Here is a 9,915-nt window from a genome sequence, read left to right on the forward strand (position 1 = left end):
TTGAAGTTAGAAAAATCAATATTCATACCTCAGTACTACATGGCCTGGATTTTGCACTTGTGCTTCTGCATTGGAACTCAACCCCCCATTTTCTCACTTTACTACAACTCAATCACACTAATTATAAGATGGCACCAGAATGTGGCCACTCTTTACATGCTGGTCCCAGAAGAGGATTTACTGTCATTTGATACAATCGTTCCATTCTTTCAAATCTGTTTTCCACTCATAACGTGTGTGTTTCACTTGATTGTATTCATGTATAGTATTATCTGATTTGATTGAATAGCTTGCAAACAAAAGCTTTTCACGGTATCTTGGTACATGTGACAATAATAAACCTAAACTAAAGACCTTCAACTAAAGGCCAGCAATCCTTACGCGGGACACCATTCTGCTTTAGTTAAACATTTTGTTCAAGATGGCCGCGCCGTTGTGTTTGGCTGCCTGCCACTGTATGTTTCTTTCTTTTTTTCCTAATCAGATGTGCAGCACTTTGGTCAACGTGGGTTGTTTTTAAATTTGCTATACAAATAAAATTGACTTGACTTGACTTGATTAATCATGAGCAAAGTTATTGGAAAAAATTATATGGGACAAAATGTATGTTCACTTGCAGAGGCAGAGACTGATATGGGAATGTCAGCATGGTTAAATCATGTCTCAGAAATCTGTTTGCATTGTTTTGAAGAGGTAACTAAGAAGGTTGATGAAACCAGGGCAATAGATGTCATATACATGGACACAAAAAGGTGGAGTAATTCAGCGGGACAGACAGCATCTCTGGAGAGAAGGAATGGGTGATGTTTCGGATCGAGACCCTTCTTCAGACTGGTTAGGGATAATAGAAACAAGAGATATAGACAATGATGTAGAGAGATAAAGAACAATGAATGAAAGATATGGAAAAAAATAAAGATGATAAAGGAAACAGGCCATTGTTAGCTGTTGGGTGAAAACGAGAACCTGGTGTGACTTGGGTGGGGGAGAGGGAATGCCAGGATTACTTGAAGTTAGAGAAATCAATATTCATATCGCTGTAACCATTCCCTGTCTGCTGAGTTACTCCAGCTTTTTGAGTCTATCTTCGTTTTAAACCAGCATCTGCAGTTCCATCCTACTCATATACGTGGACTTTCACAAGGCTTTTGACAAGGTCCTGCAAGGTAGGCAAGTCCAGAAGGTTAAAGCACACGGGATCCAAGGAATGTTGCCAAACTGGATCCAAAATTAGCTTAGTGAAAGCAGGTTGAAGGTAGTGATGGAGCCTTGTTTTTCCAAATTGGATGTTGATAACTTGTGTGGACTGCAAGGATAGGCTCTTGGACCTTTATTGTCTCTATATAAATCTCTTGGATAAGAAAGTAGACACAAAATGCTGGAGTGACTCAGCAGGACAGGCAGCATCTCTGGAGATAAGGAACGGGTTCCTGGATAAGAACTTGGGTGGACGAATTAGTAAGTTTACTGGCGACACAAGAATTGGAGTCATAGATGGCAAAAAATGTTGTCTAAGAATACAGAAGGACATAGATCAGCTGGAAAATTGGGCAGAGAAATAGCAGATGGAATTTAGTCCAGACAAGTGTAAAGTAATGCATTTCAGAACATTAACTACTAGCAAGACATAAAAAGTACAAGTGTTGAGGTACACAGAGACCTTCAAGTCAAGTTCATAGTTCAATGGAAATAGTGACATAGGTCAATAGGATAGTGAAGAAGGTATTTGGCATGTCTGTCTTCAACGGTCAAGGCATTTGGTGTAAGAATTGAGATGTCATGTGGCAGCTCAATATACAAGACATTGTTAAGCCACTCAAGGAAGTGTATATTTTGATCGCTCACATGACAGAAAGGATGTGGTAGCATTACAAAGAGTACAGAGGAGATTCACCAGAAGTTGTCAGTAATTAAGATTTTTTGTTACAGGAAGGGATTGAATAGGCTGGATGTTTTCTCACTGGAGCGTAGGTGACCTTAAGCGATTTATAAGATTACGAATGGCCTAGTTAGGGTACCCAGGGCAAGGGAGTCTAAAATTAGAAGGCATAGGGTTTAAGGCGTGTGAGGAGGGGGGAGAAATTTAAAAGGTCTGAGGGGCAAGCTTTTCACAGAGGGTTATACGGAAGAGCTGTCAGAGGTGGTGGTAGGGACCTTTCTCCAGGAACCTTAAATGGGAGGCCACCATCGACTCCACAGTCAAACAGGCCCAACAGCGGCAGCTGAGAAAACACAATCTGTCACAGGCAATGATGGTCCAATTATATACTGCCATCATAGAGTCTGTCCTCACCTTCTCCATCATGGTCTGGTTTGGCTCAGCCACCAAGCACGACATCCGGAGGCTGCAGCGCATCGTTCGATCAGCCGAAAAGGTTATTGGCTGCAACCTTCCCCTGTACACTGCAAGGGCCAGGAAGCGAGTTGGTAAGATCATCTCTGACCCCTCTCATCCTGGCCACGAACTCTTTGAAGCATTTCCCTCTGGAAGGCAACTACGGACTGTCAAAACCGTCACAGCCAGACATAAAAGCAGCTTTTTTTTCCCCACGAGCAGTAGCTCTACTCAACAGCCAAAACTCTGTAGCCTCCTTTGGTCCTGGTATTTTATTTCATTTTTCACATGTTTAAACTATAATGTTTTATTCTTAATGTTTTAATGTTTTATGTTTTATTCTTAATTGTTTACTGTATGTCGCGTTGATCCTTGCGAGCAAAGCACCAAGGCACATTCCTTGTTTGTATACATACTTGGCTAATAAAATGTATTCAATTCAATTCAAATTTATTCCATTCAATTCAATTCTTTAATTCAATTCAATCTACCACAAGCACAAATGAGAAGAATGATTTCAAAAAACTGCCTTGGTTCATTTCAGTTAGCCAACTTAAAATAGGATTTCAAATGAAAAATACATTAGCAAGAGACTGTAACACAAATTAAATGGAAATTGCAAATGGACAAATTGCTGTTTGGTTAAACCAGTTTGTGTTGATGTTTATCACATACTTGACCTTTGTTGTTCGGTTCCCATTATGCCTTTACACCCTTTCCTCAGTTGCCTTTCCACCATCCTTGAATATTGATCTATTCTTCACTACGACCACTTACTTGTCTAAAATTACTAAAAAAGTACTTTAACAGAAGGAAGTGCAGATGCTAGTTTACAAAAAAAGACACAATGTGCGAGAGTAACTCAGCATGTCAGACTGCATCTCTGGAGAACATGGATAGGTGATGTTTCGGGTTGTGACCCTTCTTCAGACTGCCATTTACCTCAATAGTGTATTCAACACATGTGTGTTACAAGTGCCCGTCTGCATGTTGTGCCATCATGATATGCACAAGTGGACCACTCCATCGCATAAGCAATTCTTTATTGCCCATTTACCGTCATTTTATTGTCACTTAACCTTCCTTAATTTACCTACAAACAAGCCCTAATCTGATGAAAAATGATGAAGTTTCATCATTTTTGATGAATAGCCAATTTTTAAAAATGCAAGAAAGACAACTATTTCTTCATTTAGTACCAATACCAATGTAAGTTTATCCATTTTCAAAGATGTATCCCATTCCCCTGAGTAAATTACAAAATTTGTGGCAAACAGAGCTTTCGACATGATGATAACTCTTTACCTTAAAATAATTTTGATCATTCTCTCAACCTTGTATGTCAATTGTTATGTTTACTCATGAGGTTGAATTTTAGTTAAATAAGCACTAGGAACATTGAAAAAAAGTGATCCTGATAAACATATTCAATGATCCCTGAAAGCAGCATAGTTTGATATGGTGGTTAAGAAGGCTAAGGGGATACCTGCCTTCATTAGTTACAGAATCAAGGAGTCCAAGAATCTTCAGCCCAACTCATTTGGACAATAATAACACATACATCCCACAAGGTTCCACATGGTAGGCCGCTCTGGAATGAATGAATGAATGAATGAATGAATGAATACGTTTATTGGCCAAGTATGCAGATACAAGGAATGTGCTTTGGTGCTCTGCTCACAAATGACAACACAAACATACAGTTAACAATTAAGAATAAAGCATAAACACATCAAAACAATAAGGATACACCATTACGGTCTAAACATGTGGGTGAAAATAAACCAGAGCATAAAGGAGACTACAGACTTTGGTTATTGAGTAGAACTATCACTCGTGGAAAAAAAGCTGTTTTTATGTCTGGCTGTGGCTGCTTTGACAGTCCGGAGTCGCCTTCCAGAAGGAAGTGTTTCAAAGAGTTTGTGGCCAGGGAAGGTTAGATCGCATGGGATCCAAAGAGAGATAGCTGAATGGATAGAATATTGGCTTCATGGAAGGAAGGATAGTAGAAGATTGCTTCTCGGACTGGAGGCCTGTGACTAGTGGTGTGCCTTAGGCTTTGGTGCTGGGCCCATTACTGTTTATTATCTACATCAATGATTTGGATGAGAAAATACATGGCAAGATTAGCAAGTTTGCAGATGATACAAAAGTGGGTGGTATTGCAGATAGTGAAGATGGTTGTGAAAAATTGCAGCAGAATCGTGATCGATTGGCCAAGTGGGCGAAGGAATGGTTGATGGAATTTAATACGGAGAAATGTGAGGTGTTGTATTTTGGGAAGTCTAACATGGGCAGGGCCTACACGGTGAATGTTAGAGCTCTGGGGTGTATTGCAGAGCAGAGGGATCTAGGAGTGCAAGTACATAGTTCCTTGCAGATGGAGTCACAGGTAAATAGGGTGGTCAAAAAGGCTTTAGGCACATTGGCCTTCATCAGTCAGAGTATTGAGTATTGAAGTGGGGAGGTCATATTGCAGTTATATAAGATGTTGGTGAGGCCATGAGTATTGTGTTCAGTTCTGGGCACTATGCCATGTTATAGGAAAGTGTTGTCAAGCTGGAACGGGTACAGAGAAGTATTACGATGATGTTGCTAGGACGAGGGTCTGAGGTATAGGGAGAGGTTGGGTAGGCTGGGACTCTATTCCTTGGAGCGCAGAAGAATGAGGGGTGATCTTATAGAGGTGTATAAAACCTTGAGAGGATTAGATTGGGTAGATGCACAGAGTCTCTTGCCCAGAGTAGGGGAATACAGGACCAGAGGACATAGGGTTATGGTGAAGGGGAAAAGATTTAATAGAAATCTGAGGGGGTAACTTTTTCACATAAGGCGTGGTGGGTGTATAGAACAAGCTGCCAGAGGAGGTAGTTGAGGCAGGGACTATCACAACATTTAAGAAACAGACAGCTACATGGATAGAACAGGTTTGGAGGTATATGGGCCAAACACAGGCAGATGGAACTAGTGTAGCTGGGACATGTTGGCCAGGATAGGTAAGTTGGGCCAAAGGGCCTGTTTCCACACTGCAAGACTCTCCGACTCTATGACAAACATCAGGCTGTTGTTCATAGACTACAGCTTGGCGTTCAACACAATTATACCCTCTAAACTGGTTATTAAGCTCACGGAATGGGATCTCTGCACATCCCTCTGCACCGGGATCCTTGACTTCCTCATGAACAGACACCAAACTGTACAGATTGGCAGCAACACTTCCTCCTCGTTAAACATCAGCACAAAAGCCCCCCAAGAGCTGTGTGCACAGCCTCCTGCTCTACTCACTATGTATTCATATTCATGACTGTGCAGCCAGACACAGTTCCCTCCATCTTCAAGTTCGCCGACACCACTGTTGTTGGAGGAATTACAGATGACGATGAGTCACAGTGTAGGAGGGAGATCAATCAACTGACCAAATGGTGTCAGAACAACTACCTTGCTCTTAATGTCAGTAAAACCAAAGATCTGATTGTTGACTTTGGAAGAGGAAGGCCGAGGATCCACAAACTTGTCTTCATCGACAGGATGGTGGTTGAGAGTCAAAAACTTCAAATTCAAGTCTCTGAAGATCTGTCCTGGACCCAGTACATTGAATGCAATCATAAAGAAAGCCCATCAACATCTTTACATACTTGAAATATTGAGAGGATTCAGTATGTCAACGAATGCGGTATAGTGGAGAGCATATTGACTGGTTGCATCATGGCCAGGGTCTGCATCTCGAATGCCCAGGAATGAACATAATTTAAAAATATATAATCAACACCAGCCAGTCCATCATGGGTACTGGCCTCCCCACCATTGAAGGGATCTACAGGATTCTTATCCATATATCTCTCCAAATGTCTTTTAAAAGTTACTATTGTACCAACTTCAACCACTGCCTCTGACAGCATACTCTATATACATACCATCCTTTCTGTGGAAAAAGTTGTCCCTTAGGTCCCTATTATATATTTCACCTCTCACCTTAAACCCATGTCCTCTAGGTCTTGATTCCTCAACCATGGGGACTGTGACACCTCTTTCAGATCACCCCTCAATCTCCAATGTCCCGAGGTTTAAAGTCAGAGTCTGCCCAACCTCTCCCTATAGCCCAGGCCCTTATGCCCTGACAACATCCTCATATATCATCTCTGCACTCTTTCCAGCATTATGGCATTTTTTCTATAGCAGGGTGCCCAAATGTGAACCCAACACTCCAAATGCAGCCTCACCAACATTTATACAACAGCAACATAATGTCCCAAATTCTATACTCAATGCCCCTGCTAATGAAGGCCAGGATGCCAAAGACTTTTTCACCATCCTGTCTGCCTGCAACATTGGTTGCAGCATAGAACAGAAAATGGAGAACAACTATAGAAATAAGTCTGAAGAAGGGTCTCGACCTGAGACGTCACCCATTCCTTCTCTCCAGAGATGCTGCCTGTCCCGCTGAGTTACTCCAGCATTTTGTGTCTACCACTGAAAAGGCAAAGATGGTGTAGGAGGGGTTAGATTGCACAAAACACAAAATAAGTTGTTGGCCAGCTTTTTGTGTCTATCTTCTCTATCAATAAATAGTTAGGCCACAGCTGGAGACGTGTATGCACTTCTGGTGGGGTGTACAAAATTAAAAGGTGCATGGACTGCATTGAAAAATGCAGAGATGTCAATGGCTTGGAGTTTCAATTTTAAATAAGCAAAGAAGATTTGGAGGGGATTTAATGAAGATTTTTTTTTTCGAACTTACTGCTTGAGAGGATGGCAGAGAAAGGTACCCTCGCAACATGTAAGGAAACATTTCGACAAGCACTTGAAATATCCCGGCATATCCTCAGCTGCATGCTGAGTATTAGAAAGTAGCATTAGTTTAGCTAAGCATTTGATAGTGAGCATGGATATGATGGCCTGTTTCTATACTGTAGACTACGACCTTATTCATGGTCCACAGTATATTCTTCACAGTTCTTGATTATAATCTGATACTGTATCAGGAGATATGCAAGGAACAATTTGAATAAGAGTAGTCAACATTTAACCAAGATAACAGATTGATAAAGATTACAACTACGAAAATATCTCTAGTGTTAGTTCTAGATATACATGCCCTTCATATATATATACATGTACCAAGTCCACACAGACCATCGATCACCCATTCACACGAGTTCTATGTTTAAACCACTTTCTTATCCACTCCCGGCACATTTGACACAGTTAATTAATCAACAAACCCACACTTCTTTGGAATGTGGGAGGAAACCCACATAGACACTGGGAGAATGTGTAAACTCCACAGACAGCATCCGAGATGAGAGGGACCAGTTGTGCCACTGTGCTGCCCTACTCTCCAACATCAAGCTTGGCTGATATTACTATAGAAATCGTATTCATCAACCATCCAGGGGTGAAATGAAAACATAATAAAACAAATAGCAAAGATGGCAAAGATGGTTTAAACCTTTACTTGTTTGCTTGAATTTACGAACTAGCAAATTATCAAAACACTAATTATCAAAACTCTGCAGGCAAAAACATTGAGTTATATTTGGTGTACTGACAAATCATCCAGCATCAAGAATTTATCAATGAAAGTACTACGTGTACAAAACCTACTTCTTCCATAAATTCCTCAAAGAAGTCTGCTGCCACGGAATGAGACTTGTCTGCAACTCCAACCCTTCCCTGCTAAACACAGTAGAGCCAGTGACCCATTCACACCCGCACTGCAGTGGGTGACCCAGATGGCAGCAAAATCAATCCGAACCCATCACAGCCTGCGAATCATCCACGACAACCTCCGCCCTGCAACGCTGGGGATTCACACGCACCCAAAGCCCTCACTCACCCTCCCAGGCAGGGTGACCATGACGATCATCGACATCGCACGGTCAGACACCGACCACTCAACCACTTCACTCACAGACAGTGTCAGTGAGTGGTCCCAACAACATTTACTTCACACACAGTAAATGGTCCCAACAAACACAGACAGTGAGTGGTCCCAACAACATTTACTTCACTCACAGACAGTGAGTGGTCCCAACACACAGACAGTAAATGGTCCCAACAAACACCTGCCCCCTCCCCTGCCTTTTGCCCACCCACCTCACGCCCCCAGCACTTCACGGGAAGGGCCTGCAGCTCCTGCAGTAACTTTACGCGCTTGACAATCTGACCCAGGGAGGCAGCCAGAGAGCCCCGGCCGGGCCGCTCACAACACAACACAACAGTGAGGCTGGCTGCAAGATCCGGACCTCACTGGCACCGACCGGCCGGCCGGCCACCCTCCGCTCCCCCTCACCTGGAGCCCACAACCGAAGAGCCGCGATCGTGTGCAGCCTGCCGGCGCTCACCTGCCCCTCAGGATCATCCTCCCCTCAGGCCGCTCCGCTCCGCTCCGCTCTCGCTGCCGGCAGCCCGCTCGCCCGTCCGTCCGGTGCCCCGCACTGACACTGCGTCTGCGCTCCCGGTGCCCCGCACTGACACTGCGCCTGCGCTCCCGGTGCCCCGCACTGCCAGCGCGCCTGCGCTCCCGGTGCCCCGCATTGACACCGCGCCTGCGCTCCCGGTGCCCCGCACTGACACCGCGCCTGCGCTCCCGGTGCCCCGCACTGACACTGCGCCTGCGCTCCCGGTGCCCCGCACTGACACCGCGCCTGCGCTCCCGGTGCCCCACACTGCCAGCAGCCTGGAGCACAGCACCTGCAGCCTGAAGGCTGCTGCATCGCACCTGGCGCCAGGGCCCGGAGGGACAGGTACTTTCCCAGGTATCGCACCCCCTCTCCAAATGTCGGTCTTTTATATGTAATCTTTCACCTAAAATCCATGTCCTCTAATTTTAGACTTCCCCATCCTGGAGAAGACCTTGACCTTACCCATGCCCCTCATGATTTTTTCAATTTCTATAAGCTTAAAGCAAAATAACAATTGTTTCGGTCCTGCAACTCTATTACACGAAAACAGGCCCTTCTAAGATGACCAAAGATATACACAAAAAGCTGGAGTAACTCAGTGGGTCAGACAGTATCTCTGGAAAAAAGGAATAGGTGACGTTTTGGGTTGAGACCCTTCTTCAGGCTCTATATCTATGCTGATCAAGTTGCTCATCCCACTCGTTTATGTTTGGCCCACATTCTCCATACCTTTCTTATTCATTTATCTGTCCAAGTGTATTTTAAATGTTAAATTGTTCTTGTATCTGACACTTTCTCTGGCAGGTTTCCATTAATGCACTATCTTTAGTGTGGAAAAAGTTCCCACTGAAACGCCCCTGTAATCTTTCACCTAAAAGCCATGTCCTCTAGTTTTGGACTTCCCTAACCTGGAGAAGATACTGACCATTGGCCCCTCATGATTTTTTCAATTTATGTTATGTAACCTCCTCAACCTCCTACCCTCCAGAGTAAAACATCCTGGCCTACCCAGCCTCTCCATATCATTAACAACCTTAGCTTTTTAGCTTAGGCCCCCTCAGTCATGGCTGACCATGGGTGATGCATCCTAGTTGGCTGCTTGCTCCACACCTCGGCTAGAGCAACATCGCTTCCGGCTGAAGAGACCAATGTGGGCGTGACAGTCTCTGTCGCAAA

The 9,915-nt window shown here is 43.8% G+C and overlaps 1 protein-coding gene across 1 annotated transcript in view; it reads right to left on the minus strand.

The window, feature by feature from the left end:
• Positions 1-8,783, minus strand: part of tnk2b (tyrosine kinase, non-receptor, 2b) — a 238,982-nt gene extending 230,199 nt beyond the window's left edge. The window contains exon 1 of the mRNA XM_078410264.1: positions 8,680-8,783. The gene's annotated coding sequence lies outside the window, so the exon portion shown is untranslated. The remainder of the gene's footprint in view (positions 1-8,679) is intronic.
• Positions 8,784-9,915: the final 1,132 nt, after the last annotated feature.

Source organism: Rhinoraja longicauda, chromosome 13, assembly GCF_053455715.1.
Source record: "Rhinoraja longicauda isolate Sanriku21f chromosome 13, sRhiLon1.1, whole genome shotgun sequence".
NCBI classification, from domain to species: domain Eukaryota; kingdom Metazoa; phylum Chordata; class Chondrichthyes; order Rajiformes; family Arhynchobatidae; genus Rhinoraja; species Rhinoraja longicauda.